Raw genomic sequence first — 15003 nt, forward strand, 5'->3', positions numbered from 1 at the left:
ATTGAATGGAAGAAAGTTAAGGAGGTAGCAGAACCATTGCTGTTTCCCCTCCATAGCCCTGCCACCCACTAAAGAAAGTTGGATGAGATTACTTAATGATTTCCCATTAAGTTGTATTTCCAAATATCATGATTACCATTTGAATGTAGTTGGTATGGAGCTTCGTGAGTGTGTGCTTCGTTTATTATGCATCACGTTCAGCTCCTTGTTATTTGCCTCCTAGTTATCATAGTAAAACTCTACTCCTCTACTCCGAGGAGCCCCTACCATCCGTATCGTCACTTTCCGGCCCAGCACTCTTCATGCTCGTTCGTTTAAAGTATTCTACATTGGGCAAATGAATCTTGGAAGGCAAAAGCTACTGAATTTAGCGAGTTTGTGGAGGCGTTCCCACCGATCAGCAAGGTGGAGTTCCACACACCCGATGACTGCACAACTCCTATAAGGCAGCAATATGCTGCAAACCCAGACGGCCACTCTTCTCACCCCTCGTCCCTTTGCTGTTCTGGATAATGAGGTCAATAGTCACCTAGGCAACTTGCAAAACTAACTGAAATGGAGAAAGGCCTTCCGGCTGGTGACTAGCCGAGGTCCACCTGGCCCCAATAAGCTGCTGAACAAGAAGGGCTGCCAGAAATTTCCCCCTAGGGAATTTGGTGGAGACGAAGACCTGCTCACTGGACAACGGTTCCTCCCAGGATACCCCCAAGCTGAAGAAGCGGGCTCTGAGCCACCCCCTTTCACCCTCCTTTTCCCCACCCTGGCCTGCTGAAGGTGCGCGTCAGGATGTGGACTACTGAGCCCTAAAGAAACAAGTCCTTCCACTTTGACCCCACGGAGGATTGCCTGTGCGGATCTTCAACGAGTCTACCAGTGTCTAGACACGGGAGCAGTTCTGTCTGGCACAGCAGCTCCCTCAAGGAAGACAAGAGTGAGGAGAAAGGAAACTCAAGTCTGACCATTCTGTCCTGGGAGACAAGAGGAGGATCTCATCTCTCATCTTTCCAAGCAAGGCAACGAGACTTTCTCTCATCTTTCCAAGCAAGGCAAGGAGACTTTTTCTCATGAGGAAACAAAAAGAAGTTGGAAGGAACGAAACCAGCCTGGAAGGTGAACTCCTAAGGATTGCCCATTGAAACTGACAAAATGGCCCTTGTTTGACGAGAGGAATGAGCAGAGCATTGATGTGGTCAAAAAGGACTCGAGTGAGACTTTCCCAGCATGTTTCTACCAAAGCTTTGTCTAAGTTTCGCAAAACACTCTCCTAATAAGCAGATGTTTGGCTCTTCAGAAAGTCAACATGCAAAATGCCTTGAGCGTCCCATAACACTGATGCCATGATGTTGCCTTTGGTCTGCCCTCCTTTTCCTTTGACTGGACCACTGCCATCTCTTGGTAGCCATCGCTTTGATGACGCTTTGTCTTCAGGATCATATTGGCAAAGCCATGTTCCAAATTCCGGTTACAATTTGTCAAAGAGGTGCCCCAGGATCGTGATCCCTCCTGTTGAAAATTTCCACTGATAGCTCTCGTCGTCACTGCAGCTGATCTGGGCACAATGGTTTTCACAGCCACTGCAGGATTCATCTTCCACATCTTCTCATCTCTTCTTGAAACAAGCCATACCTCCGTAAAGAGTTGATTTCTTTGGGCTAGTGTCCTTAGAAGCTTTTCTTCAAACATCAATGATTTCTTCATTCTTCCACCCAAGCTTCACCGTCAGTTGGATGTTTCCTCTTGCTGCAATTTTAGCGGAATTCAAGTTGCACTGATAGGAGGCCTTTTCAGTGGATGTCTCATCCTTCTTAGTGCCTCCAATGAGATCCAGTTCAGAAAGGTTGTAAGAAGTTAGTACATGTTTATTTTAGTGAAAACGAATTGAAATCCATGCATAGATTTCTCACCATGTACATTTTCTATGAACTTTCGGAAGACCCCCTGTACTGAATATTGCCCAAATCCTGGGAGAGAAGTGGATGCGGTCCACTTCCTGTCTTCAGTTTGCCCACAGTGGAGGAGTGCACAGAGCAGGGAAAGGCAGCCCCAGAGAGAGGCATGCCCTCCAGCATGCAGCAGACTGCTGGCCCAGTCCTGGCTCCATGGGTTGCTGTGTGGGCCCAGCAAGCTGACCAACCTCCCTGAACCTTAATTTAATCCTAGGTAGCCCAATTCCACTCGCTATTATAGGACTGCTGTGCAGGGACAGTCAATTAACTTAAGAAAAGGAACCTAGCTCCAAGGTTGGCAACCGGGAATTCCAGTTGATTCCATGGGCGGACCCCCTGAGGAATTCCCAAGCTGAAGTCTCGTGGAAGATGAGGTTCAGTGTGACTAGACTGAAGCACCAATCCAATGAAGGGGAAGTCCCACCCACTCTGCCCTGTGCCTGTATAAAGGTGAGGCGGGGCGGCCGCGCCACTCATTGAAGCCGCCAGTTGGGAGAGGAGCAGAGCCAGGCCGGTGCTCCCGAAGGCAGCAAGATGTTGCGAGCCACAGCTCCCTGCTGGTTCCCACCTGCATACCCAGAAGCTAAGAAGGTGGCCGAGGAGGCGGCCCACGAGGCAAGCCGCCATTTGGGAGAGGAGCAGAGCCAGGTCGGTGTTCCCGAAGGCAGCAAGATGTTGCGAGCCACAGCTCCCTGCTGGTTCCCACCTGCATGCCCAGAAGCCAAGAAGGTGGCCGAGGAGGCGGCCCTCGAGGCAAGCCGCCAGTTGGGAGAGGAGCAGAGCCAGGCCGGTGCTCCCGAAGGCAGCAAGATGTTGCGAGCCACAGCTCCCTGCTGGTTCCCACCTGCATACCCATAAGCTAAGAAGGTGGCCGAGGAGGCGCCCCACGAGGCAAGCCGCCATTTGGGAGTGGAGCAGAGCCAGGTCGGTGTTCCCGAAGGCAGCAAGATGTTGCGAGCCACAGCTCCCTGCTGGTTCCCTCCTGCATACCCAGAAGCCAAGAAGGTGGCCGAGGAGGCGGCCCTCGAGGCTCCAGAATTCCCACTGCCCTCTCATCAGCCTGCCCAGAGCTTCGGGCTCTGCGTGCCCCAGATGCACAACCAGGCCTCAGCACTCGTGGACATCCGGGCGGAGCCCCAGAATAGGGGTCCGGCGGTGCCCCCAGCGTGGCCCAAGATGGCGACGGAGGCGTGGTACTTCCCCGCGCAGAGGGGGTCGGCCTGCTGCTTGCCAGCTGCCCCAAGGCTGACAGAGAGGCCCTGTGGAGTCCGCATCTCAGCCCCCAGGGAGAGGAAGAGGATCGCCCACTTTCCCAGCCCCTGCTTGGTCGCAGGTCGCACCGATGCCAAGAGAACCCGGGTGGCCGGCAGCAGCCAACGCTCCAATGGCTCCAGGGTCGGCACACAGCCACGGAAGACTGGTCGCAACAGACGGGGGAGGGCATGCAAGACCTCCACCACACTCAGCTCTAAGCGAATCGTCCGTCGTCCATCCTTACCGACTTGGAAGAAACCCATTATCCTCCGAAGGTCTCGCTGCCAAGTCCCCACCGTCATCCGCCGAGGCTATCTCCAACTCTTCACCAAAGAGTGTCTCAAGTTCTGCGCCTCCAAGCAGGAGGCCGGGGAGAAGGCGCTGAACGAGGAGAAGGTGGCCTACGACTGCAGCCCCAACAAGAACATGTACCTGAATGTGGTACTGAACACCCTCAAGAGACTGAAGGGCCTGACCCCCAGCTCCATGCCGGGCCTCAGCAGGGCCGCCCTGTACAGCCGCCTCCAGGAGTTCCTGCTCACCCAGGACCAGCTCAAGGAGAACGGCTACCCCTTCCCGCACCCCGAGCGGCCCGGAGGCGCCGTCCTCTTCACTGGCCAGGGGAAGGGGCCCGGCGACTCCTCCTGCAGGGTCTGCTGCCGTTGTGGCACCGACTACCTGGTGTCCTCCTCGGGCCGCTGTCTACGCGACCAGTTGTGTTATTATCACTGGGGGCGGGTCCGCTCCAGCCAAGTGGCTGGAGGCCGGGTTAGCCAGTACACCTGCTGTGCAGCTGCTCCTGGCTCAGTGGGCTGCCAGGTGGCAAAGCAGCACGTGCGGGACGGCCGCAAGGAGAGCCTCCATGGCTTCGTGAAGACCTTCAAGAAAGAGTTTTCCACAGACGCTTATCCAGGAATCTACGCCTTGGACTGTGAGATGTGCTACACCACGCATGGCCTGGAGCTGACCCGCGTCACCGTGGTGGACGCCGACATGCAAGTGGTGTACGACACCTTCGTCAAGCCCGACAACGAGATCGTGGACTACAACACCAGGTTTTCCGGAGTGACCGAGGCCGACGTCGCCAAGACGAGCGTCACGTTGCCCGAAGTCCAAGCCATCCTGCTGAGCTTTTTCAGCGCCCAAACCATCCTCATCGGGCACAGCCTGGAGAGCGATCTGCTGGCCCTCAAGCTGATCCACAGCACCGTGGTGGACACGGCCGTGCTCTTCCCGCACTACCTGGGTTTCCCCTACAAGCGTTCCCTCAGGAATCTCGCGGCCGACTACCTGGGACAGATCATCCAGGACAGCCAGGACGGCCACAACTCCAGCGAGGACGCAAACGCCTGCCTGCAGCTGGCGATGTGGAAGGTTCGACAGCGCGCCCAGATCCAGCCACGCCACCGGTCCGCCTCTCCCGCCGCCCTGGCCTGTCCTGAGCCCCAGGCCTCTTCCCAAACTGCCATCGATCCCGAGAGCTAGCCCTGTCCACCTCGCCGCAAAGCGAAAGAAACTGGAGCAGCCGGCGGCAGGAGAGGGCCAAAAGCCAAGACTAACCCCGACCCCGGACTCCCAGTCCCCCGGAGTCCCTGCCGCGGGCCGTCGTCCCTGTCCCCATCCCTCTGCCCCTCCCAGACCTCTGTCCTTCCACCAATGGGCTCCCCGAGGCCCCAGCCGCCACTCCCAGTCCCCGGAGACCCTGCCGCCGCCTCTGGCGCCTGTGCCCATCCCTCTGCCCCTCCCAGACTTCTGGCCTTCCACCACTAGCCTCCCCCAGCCCACCTGGACTTCCCCGGCCTCTGACAACAAGGCCAGCCCCCAGGCCCACCAGCCTCCTGATCGTCTTCGTTCTTGGGCCTCTTCCCCTTCTGTGGGGCTGTCTGAACCTCCCCTACCCCACCCGATTTTTCCCCCGCCCCCGGGGCAGGCGCAGAATAAATGTCTGTATGAAGTTAAAAATTAAAAATAAAAAAAAAGCTAAAAACAACTGAAAGTCCTTTGCTTTTGAATGTGCGCTTACCTGGTTTTCTCTAGAGGCACCACTGTGAGGTGGCTCAAGCCCTTAGGCTCTGGAGTTAGACATCTGGGTTCCCATTCCAATTCCACCACTGACTAGCTTTGTCATATTGGACGCATAACTTTTTTGCGCTTCTACTTCTTGATCTTTCAAGTGTCATCAGAAGATAATTAGACACCCACACAATAGCAATGGGAGATTTTAACACCCCACCGTCAACATGAAACAGATCAACGAGACAGAAAGTTGAAAAGGATATCCAGGAACTGAACTTAGCTCTGCACCAAGCAGACCGAATAGACATCTACATTAACTCTCCACCCCAAATCAACAGAATATACATTCTTCTCAGCACCACATCACACTTATTCCAAAACTGACCACATAGTTGGAAGGAAAGCACTCCTCCGCAAATGCAAAAGAACAGAAATTACAACCAACTGTCTCTCAGACCACAGGGCAGTCAAACTGGACCTCAGGATGAAGAAACTCACTCAAAACCGCTCAACTACACGGAAACGGAGCAATCTGCTCCTGAGTGACTACTGGGTACATAGCGAAATGAAGACAGAATAAAGATGTTCTTTGAAACCAATGAGAACAAAGACACAACATACCAGAATCTCTGGGATACATTGAAAGCAGTGTGTAGAGGGAAACGTAGCATTAAATGCCCACAAGAGAAAGCAGGAAAGATCTAAAATGGACACCCTCACGTCCCAATTCAAAGAATCAGGGAAGCAAGAGCAAACACCATGCCTGAATCAGTCAGTCAACTTCCAACAGGGCTCCAAGAGAGAATGAACCACCATGCCTCTTTAAATCCACGTTTCTATTTGGAATCTTCAATGAGAGATGAGACACTAAGCAGCTAGTTTTGGTGGAATGGCTGATTTTGTCAATGTTTTCGGTGTGTGAGTGTGTGTGTGTGTGTATGTATAGATAACTAAATTAAACTGATAATCTGGATGCTTACATTTCCATTCATTTAATTTGTGTATGTGAGCCCACGCACACGTATATACACACACACTAACACTTCCAGAACACTGACTTAGTGAAGAACTGGATTTCCAGTGTGTCAGACAAATTTCAGAAAGCGCTGAAGAAGGGCATTTCTGATGGATTTCACCGTTCCTGGAATTTTACTTTCCTTTATAACTTAGAGTTCTTCTCTGGAGATTTAATAGATAAAAGTCTTTTGCAGTGTACGTTATTTCATTTTATTTTTATAATTTATTTCAATTGTCATTTTAAATTGACAAATAAAAATGATATATATTTATGGTGTACAACATGATGTTTCATATATGTATACATTGTGGAATGACACAAAAATCAAGCTAATTAACACATTCGTTTCCTCACATACTGATTTTATGGTGATGAGAACATGTTTCAAATCTACTCTGATAGCACATTTCAAGTATACAGTACATAGTTACCCACTGTCGTTGCCGTGCTGTTCAACATATCTCTAGAACTATTCGTATCTGAAATTTTGTATCATTAGACTAACATCTCCCAATCCCTCCCCGGCCCCTGCCTCGGGTAAGCAGCGTTCTGCTCTCTACGACTCTGAGTTCCACTTTTTTACATTGCACATAGAAGTGAGATCGTGCAGTATTTGTATTTCTGTGTTTGCTTTTTAAAACTTTATGATGTATTGATGTATTTTTTCAGACAGTGTCGGAGTCTGTCACCAAGGCTGGAGTACAGTGACACAAACACGGCTCACCACGGCCTCCACCTCCCGGGGTCAAGAGATCCTCCCACTTCAGCCTCCTGAGTAGCTAGGACTACAGGCGTCCAACACCACACCTGGCTAATTTTTGTATTTTTTGTAGAGATGGTTGATCTCCAACTCCGGGGCTCAACTCTTCCTCCTCCCTTCTCCTCCCAAAGTCCTGGGATTACAGGCCTGAGCCACTGTGTCTGGCCTTTGCTTTATTTCACACAGTAGAACATCCTCTAAGCTCATTCATGTTGCTAATGATAAGATTTCTTTCTTTTTCAAGGCTGAATAGGATTCTATTGGATATATGTACCTATATAGATAGATAGATAGATAGATATACATTTATTATTATTGTTTTGGGGGGGATATGGTTTCGCTCGTGTTCCCCAGGCTGGAGTGCAGTGGCATGATTTCGGCTCACTACAACCTCTGCCTCCCAGGCTGAAGTGATTCTCCTGCCTCAGCTGAGATTAAAGGCATGTCCCATCATGTGCGGCCAATTTTGTGTTTCTAGGAGAGATGGGTTTTCACCATGTTGGCCAGGCTGGTCTCGAACTCCAACAATTCTACTTCAACTATTTATTGGATACAAATATTTATGTGTGAGAAACAAGATTTTCAAGAGTGAAAGATTTAAAAACGACTTAATTGTACATCAGTAAGAGGCTGGCTAACTAAATCAGAGTACGTTCATCCTTACAGAAGAATACTATGCAGCTAGAACAAAACCAAATGGAGGAAACTCTTCCAAATGGTAACTTGGAATGATGTTCAAGACTTATTGTAAAATAAGTTTACAGTAAGGTGTAAGGTACCTTATGGCAAAATTCTCTCAGAAATGTGTGTGTGGATTTCAAGTCATCCCAGTCCTAGAACATTGTGCTCTTTAGAGATGCCATACCTGTCTTTCCCTTTGTAATATCAAAGCAGTAATATCTTCTCTGGAGGCTTGTTGGGTGAATTGAATGGAAGAAAGTTAAGGAGGTAGCAGAACCATTGCTGTTTCCCCTCCATAGCCCTGCCACCCACTAAAGAAAGTTGGATGAGATTACTTAATGATTTCCCATTAAGTTGTATTTCCAAATATCATGATTACCATTTGAATGTAGTTGGTATGGAGCTTCGTGAGTGTGTGCTTCGTTTATTATGCATCACGTTCAGCTCCTTGTTATTTGCCTCCTAGTTATCATAGTAAAACTCTACTCCTCTACTCCGAGGAGCCCCTACCATCCGTATCGTCACTTTCCGGCCCAGCACTCTTCATGCTCGTTCGTTTAAAGTATTCTACATTGGGCAAATGAATCTTGGAAGGCAAAAGCTACTGAATTTAGCGAGTTTGTGGAGGCGTTCCCACCGATCAGCAAGGTGGAGTTCCACACACCCGATGACTGCACAACTCCTATAAGGCAGCAATATGCTGCAAACCCAGACGGCCACTCTTCTCACCCCTCGTCCCTTTGCTGTTCTGGATAATGAGGTCAATAGTCACCTAGGCAACTTGCAAAACTAACTGAAATGGAGAAAGGCCTTCCGGCTGGTGACTAGCCGAGGTCCACCTGGCCCCAATAAGCTGCTGAACAAGAAGGGCTGCCAGAAATTTCCCCCTAGGGAATTTGGTGGAGACGAAGACCTGCTCACTGGACAACGGTTCCTCCCAGGATACCCCCAAGCTGAAGAAGCGGGCTCTGAGCCACCCCCTTTCACCCTCCTTTTCCCCACCCTGGCCTGCTGAAGGTGCGCGTCAGGATGTGGACTACTGAGCCCTAAAGAAACAAGTCCTTCCACTTTGACCCCACGGAGGATTGCCTGTGCGGATCTTCAACGAGTCTACCAGTGTCTAGACACGGGAGCAGTTCTGTCTGGCACAGCAGCTCCCTCAAGGAAGACAAGAGTGAGGAGAAAGGAAACTCAAGTCTGACCATTCTGTCCTGGGAGACAAGAGGAGGATCTCATCTCTCATCTTTCCAAGCAAGGCAACGAGACTTTCTCTCATCTTTCCAAGCAAGGCAAGGAGACTTTTTCTCATGAGGAAACAAAAAGAAGTTGGAAGGAACGAAACCAGCCTGGAAGGTGAATTCCTAAGGATTGCCCATTGAAACTGACAAAATGGCCCTTGTTTGACGAGAGGAATGAGCAGAGCATTGATGTGGTCAAAAAGGACTCGAGTGAGACTTTCCCAGCACGTTTCTACCAAAGCTTTGTCTAAGTTTCGCAAAACACTCTCCTAATAAGCAGATGTTTGGCTCTTCAGAAAGTCAACATGCAAAATGCCTTGAGCGTCCCATAACACTGATGCCATGATGTTGCCTTTGGTCTGCCCTCCTTTTCCTTTGACTGGACCACTGCCATCTCTTGGTAGCCATCGCTTTGATGACGCTTTGTCTTCAGGATCATATTGGCAAAGCCATGTTCCAAATTCCGGTTACAATTTGTCAAACAGGTGCCCCAGGATCGTGATCCCTCCTGTTGAAAATTTCCACTGATAGCTCTCGTCGTCACTGCAGCTGATCTGGGCACAATGGTTTTCACAGCCACTGCAGGATTCATCTTCCACATCTTCTCATCTCTTCTTGAAACAAGCCATACCTCCGTAAAGAGTTGATTTCTTTGGGCTAGTGTCCTTAGAAGCTTTTCTTCAAACATCAATGATTTCTTCATTCTTCCACCCAAGCTTCACTGTCAATTGGATGTTTGCTCTTGCTGCAATTTTAGCGGAATTCAAGTTGCACTGATAGGAGGCCTTTTCAGTGGATGTCTCATCCTTCTTAGTGCCTCCAATGAGATCCAGTTCAGAAAGGTTGTAAGAAGTTAGTACATGTTTATTTTAGTGAAAACGAATTGAAATCCATGCATAGATTTCTCACCATGTACATTTTCTATGAACTTTCGGAAGACCCCCTGTACTGAATATTGCCCAAATCCTGGGAGAGAAGTGGATGCGGTCCACTTCCTGTCTTCAGTTTGCCCACAGTGGAGGAGTGCACAGAGCAGGGAAAGGCAGCCCCAGAGAGAGGCATGCCCTCCAGCATGCAGCAGACTGCTGGCCCAGTCCTGGCTCCATGGGTTGCTGTGTGGGCCCAGCAAGCTGACCAACCTCCCTGAACCTTAATTTAATCCTAGGTAGCCCAATTCCACTCGCTATTATAGGACTGCTGTGCAGGGACAGTCAATTAACTTAAGAAAAGGAACCTAGCTCCAAGGTTGGCAACCGGGAATTCCAGTTGATTCCATGGGCGGACCCCCTGAGGAATTCCCAAGCTGAAGTCTCGTGGAAGATGAGGTTCAGTGTGACTAGACTGAAGCACCAATCCAATGAAGGGGAAGTCCCACCCACTCTGCCCTGTGCCTGTATAAAGGTGAGGCGGGGCGGCCGCGCCACTCATTGAAGCCGCCAGTTGGGAGAGGAGCAGAGCCAGGCCGGTGCTCCCGAAGGCAGCAAGATGTTGCGAGCCACAGCTCCCTGCTGGTTCCCACCTGCATACCCAGAAGCTAAGAAGGTGGCCGAGGAGGCGCCCCACGAGGCAAGCCGCCATTTGGGAGTGGAGCAGAGCCAGGTCGGTGTTCCCGAAGGCAGCAATATGCTGCGAGCCACAGCTCCCTGCTGGTTCCCTCCTGCATACCCAGAAGCCAAGAAGGTTGCCGAGGAGGCGGCCCTCGAGGCTCCAGAATTCCCACTGCCCTCTCATCTGCCTGCCCAGAGCTTCGGGCTCTGCGTGCCCCAGATGCACAACCAGGCCTCAGCACTCGTGGACATCCGGGCGGAGCCCCAGAATAGGGGTCCGGCGGTGCCCCCAGCGTGGCCCAAGATGGCGACGGAGGCGTGGTACTTCCCCGCGCAGAGGGGGTCGGCCTGCTGCTTGCCAGCCGCCCCAAGGCTGACAGAGAGGCCCTGTGGAGTCCGCATCTCAGCTCCCAGGGAGAGGAAGAGGATCGCCCACTTTCCCAGCCCCTGCTTGGTCGCAGGTCGCACCGATTGCAAGAGAACCCGGGTGGCCGGCAGCAGCCAACGCTCCAATGGCTCCAGGGTCGGCACACAGCCACGAAGACTGGTCGCAACAGACGGGGGAGGGCATGCAAGACCTCCACTACACTCAGCTCTAAGCGAATCGTCCGTGGTCCATCCTTACCGACTTGGAAGAAACCCATTATCCTCCGAAGGTCTCGCTGCCAAGTCCCCACCGTCATCCGCCAAGGCTATCTCCAACTGTTCACCAAAGAGTGTCTCAAGTTCTGCGCCTCCAAGCAGGAGGCCGGGGAGAAGGCGCTGAACGAGGAGAAGGTGGCCTACGACTGCAGCCCCAACAAGAACATGTACCTGAATGTGGTCCTGAACACCCTCAAGAGACTGAAGGGCCTGACCCCCAGCTCCATGCCGGGCCTCAGCAGGGCCGCCCTGTACAGCCGCCTCCAGGAGTTCCTGCTCACCCAGGACCAGCTCAAGGAGAACGGCTACACCTTCCCGCACCCCGAGCGGCCCGGAGGCGCCGTCCTCTTCACTGGCCAGGGGAAGGGGCCCGGCGACTCCTCCTGCAGGGTCTGCTGCCGTTGTGGCACCGACTACCTGGTGTCCTCCTCGGGCCGCTGTCTACGCGACCAGTTGTGTTATTATCACTGGGGGCGGGTCCGCTCCAGCCAAGTGGCTGGAGGCCGGGTTAGCCAGTACACCTGCTGTGCAGCTGCTCCTGGCTCGGTGGGCTGCCAGGTGGCAAAGCAGCACGTGCGGGACGGCCGCAAGGAGAGCCTCCATGGCTTCGTGAAGACCTTCAAGAAAGAGTTTTCCACAGACGCTTATCCAGGAATCTACGCCTTGGACTGTGAGATGTGCTACACCACGCATGGCCTGGAGCTGACCCGCGTCACCGTGGTGGACGCCGACATGCAAGTGGTGTACGACACCTTCGTCAAGCCCGACAACGAGATCGTGGACTACAACACCAGGTTTTCCGTAGTGACCGAGGCCGACGTCGCCAAGACGAGCGTCACGTTGCCCGAAGTCCAAGCCATCCTGCTGAGCTTTTTCAGCGCCCAAACCATCCTCATCGGGCACAGCCTGGAGAGCGATCTGCTGGCCCTCAAGCTGATCCACAGCACCGTGGTGGACACGGCCGTGCTCTTCCCGCACTACCTGGGTTTCCCCTACAAGCGTTCCCTCAGGAATCTCGCGGCCGACTACCTGGGACAGATCATCCAGGACAGCCAGGACGGCCACAACTCCAGCGAGGACGCAAACGCCTGCTTGCAGCTGGCGATGTGGAAGGTTCGACAGCGCGCCCAGATCCAGCCACGCCACCGGTCCGCCTCTCCCGCCGCCCTGGCCTGTCCTGAGCCCCAGGCCTCTTCCCAAACTGCCATCGATCCCGAGAGCTAGCCCTGTCCAGCTCGCCGCAAAGCGAAAGAAACTGGAGCAGCCGGCGGCAGGAGAGGGCCAAAAGCCAAGACTAACCCCGACCCCGGACTCCCAGTCCCCCGGAGTCCCTGCCGCGGGCCGTCGTCCCTGTCCCCATCCCTCTGCCCCTCCCAGACCTCTGTCCTTCCACCAATGGGCTCCCCGAGGCCCCAGCCGCCACTCCCAGTCCCCGGAGACCCTGCCGCCGCCCCTGGCGCCTGTGCCCATCCCTCTGCCCCTCCCAGACCTCTGGCCTTCCACCACTAGCCTCCCCCAGCCCACCTGAACTTCCCCGGCCTCTGACAACAAGGCCAGCCCCCAGGCCCACCAGCCTCCTGATCGTCTTCGTTCTTGGGCCTCTTCCCCTTCTGTGGGGCTGTCTGTACCTCCCTTCCCCCACCCGATTTTTCCCCTGCCCCCGGGGCAGGCGCAGAATAAATGTCTGTATGAAGTTAAAAATTAAAAATAAAAAAAAAGCTAAAAACAACTGAAAGTCCTTTGCTTTTGAATGTGCGCTTACCTGGTTTTCTCTAGAGGCACCACTGTGAGGTGGCTCAAGCGCTTAGGCTCTGGAGTTAGACATCTGGGTTCCCATTCCAATTCCACCACTTACTAGCTTTGTCATATTGGACGCATAACTTTTTTGCGCTTCTACTTCTTGATCTTTCAAGTGTCATCAGAAGATAATTAGACACCCACACAATAGCAATGGGAGATTTTAACACCCCACCGTCAACATGAAACAGATCAACGAGACAGAAAGTTGAAAAGGATATCCAGGAACTGAACTTAGCTCTGCACCAAGCAGACCGAATAGACATCTACATTAACTCTCCACCCCAAATCAACAGAATATACATTCTTCTCAGCACCACATCACACTTATTCCAAAACTGACCACATAGTTGGAAGGAAAGCACTCCTCCGCAAATGCAAAAGAACAGAAATTACAACCAACTGTCTCTCAGACCACAGGGCAGTCAAACTGGACCTCAGGATGAAGAAACTCACTCAAAACCGCTCAACTACACGGAAACGGAGCAATCTGCTCCTGAGTGACTACTGGGTACATAGCGAAATGAAGACAGAATAAAGATGTTCTTTGAAACCAATGAGAACAAAGACACAACATACCAGAATCTCTGGGATACATTGAAAGCAGTGTGTAGAGGGAAACGTAGCATTAAATGCCCACAAGAGAAAGCAGGAAAGATCTAAAATGGACACCCTCACGTCCCAATTCAAAGAATCAGGGAAGCAAGAGCAAACACCATGCCTGAATCAGTCAGTCAACTTCCAACAGGGCTCCAAGAGAGAATGAACCACCATGCCTCTTTAAATCCACGTTTCTATTTGGAATCTTCAATGAGAGATGAGACACTAAGCAGCTAGTTTTGGTGGAATGGCTGATTTTGTCAATGTTTTCGGTGTGTGAGTGTGTGTGTGTGTGTATGTATAGATAACTAAATTAAACTGATAATCTGGATGCTTACATTTCCATTCATTTAATTTGTGTATGTGAGCCCACGCACATGTATATACACACACACTAACACTTCCAGAACACTGACTTAGTGAAGAACTGGATTTCCAGTGTGTCAGACAAATTTCAGAAAGCGCTGAAGAAGGGCATTTCTGATGGATTTCACCGTTCCTGGAATTTTACTTTCCTTTATAACTTAGAGTTCTTCTCTGGAGATTTAATAGATAAAAGTCTTTTGCAGTGTACGTTATTTCATTTTATTTTTATAATTTATTTAAATTGTCATTTTAAATTGACAAATAAAAATGATATATATTTATGGTGTACAACATGATGTTTCATATATGTATACATTGTGGAATGACACAAAAATCAAGCTAATTAACACATTCGTTTCCTCACATACTGATTTTATGGTGATGAGAACATGTTTCAAATCTACTCTGATAGCACATTTCAAGTATACAGTACATAGTTACCCACTGTCGTTGCCGTGCTGTTCAACATATCTCTAGAACTATTCGTATCTGAAATTTTGTATCATTAGACTAACATCTCCCAATCCCTCCCCGGCCCCTGCCTCGGGTAAGCAGCGTTCTGCTCTCTACGACTCTGAGTTCCACTTTTTTACATTGCACATAGAAGTGAGATCGTGCAGTATTTGTATTTCTGTGTTTGCTTTTTAAAACTTTATGATGTATTGATGTATTTTTTCAGACAGTGTCGGAGTCTGTCACCAAGGCTGGAGTACAGTGACACAAACACGGCTCACCACGGCCTCCACCTCCCGGGGTCAAGAGATCCCCCCACTTCAGCCTCCTGAGTAGCTAGGACTACAGGCGTCCAACACCACACCTGGCTAATTTTTGTATTTTTTGTAGAGATGGTTGATCTCCAACTCCTGGGCTCAACTCTTCCTCCTCCCTTCTCCTCCCAAAGTCCTGGGATTACAGGCCTGAGCCACTGTGTCTGGCCTTTGCTTTATTTCACACAGTAGAACATCCTCTAAGCTCATTCATGTTGCTAATGATAAGATTTCTTTCTTTTTCAAGGCTGAATAGGATTCTATTGGATATATGTACCTATATAGATAGATAGATAGATAGATATACATTTATTATTATTGTTTTGGGGGGGATATGGTTTCGCTCGTGTTCCCCAGGCTGGAGTGCAGTG

Source organism: Pongo pygmaeus, chromosome 7 (assembly GCF_028885625.2).
Source record: "Pongo pygmaeus isolate AG05252 chromosome 7, NHGRI_mPonPyg2-v2.0_pri, whole genome shotgun sequence".
NCBI lineage: Eukaryota > Metazoa > Chordata > Mammalia > Primates > Hominidae > Pongo > Pongo pygmaeus.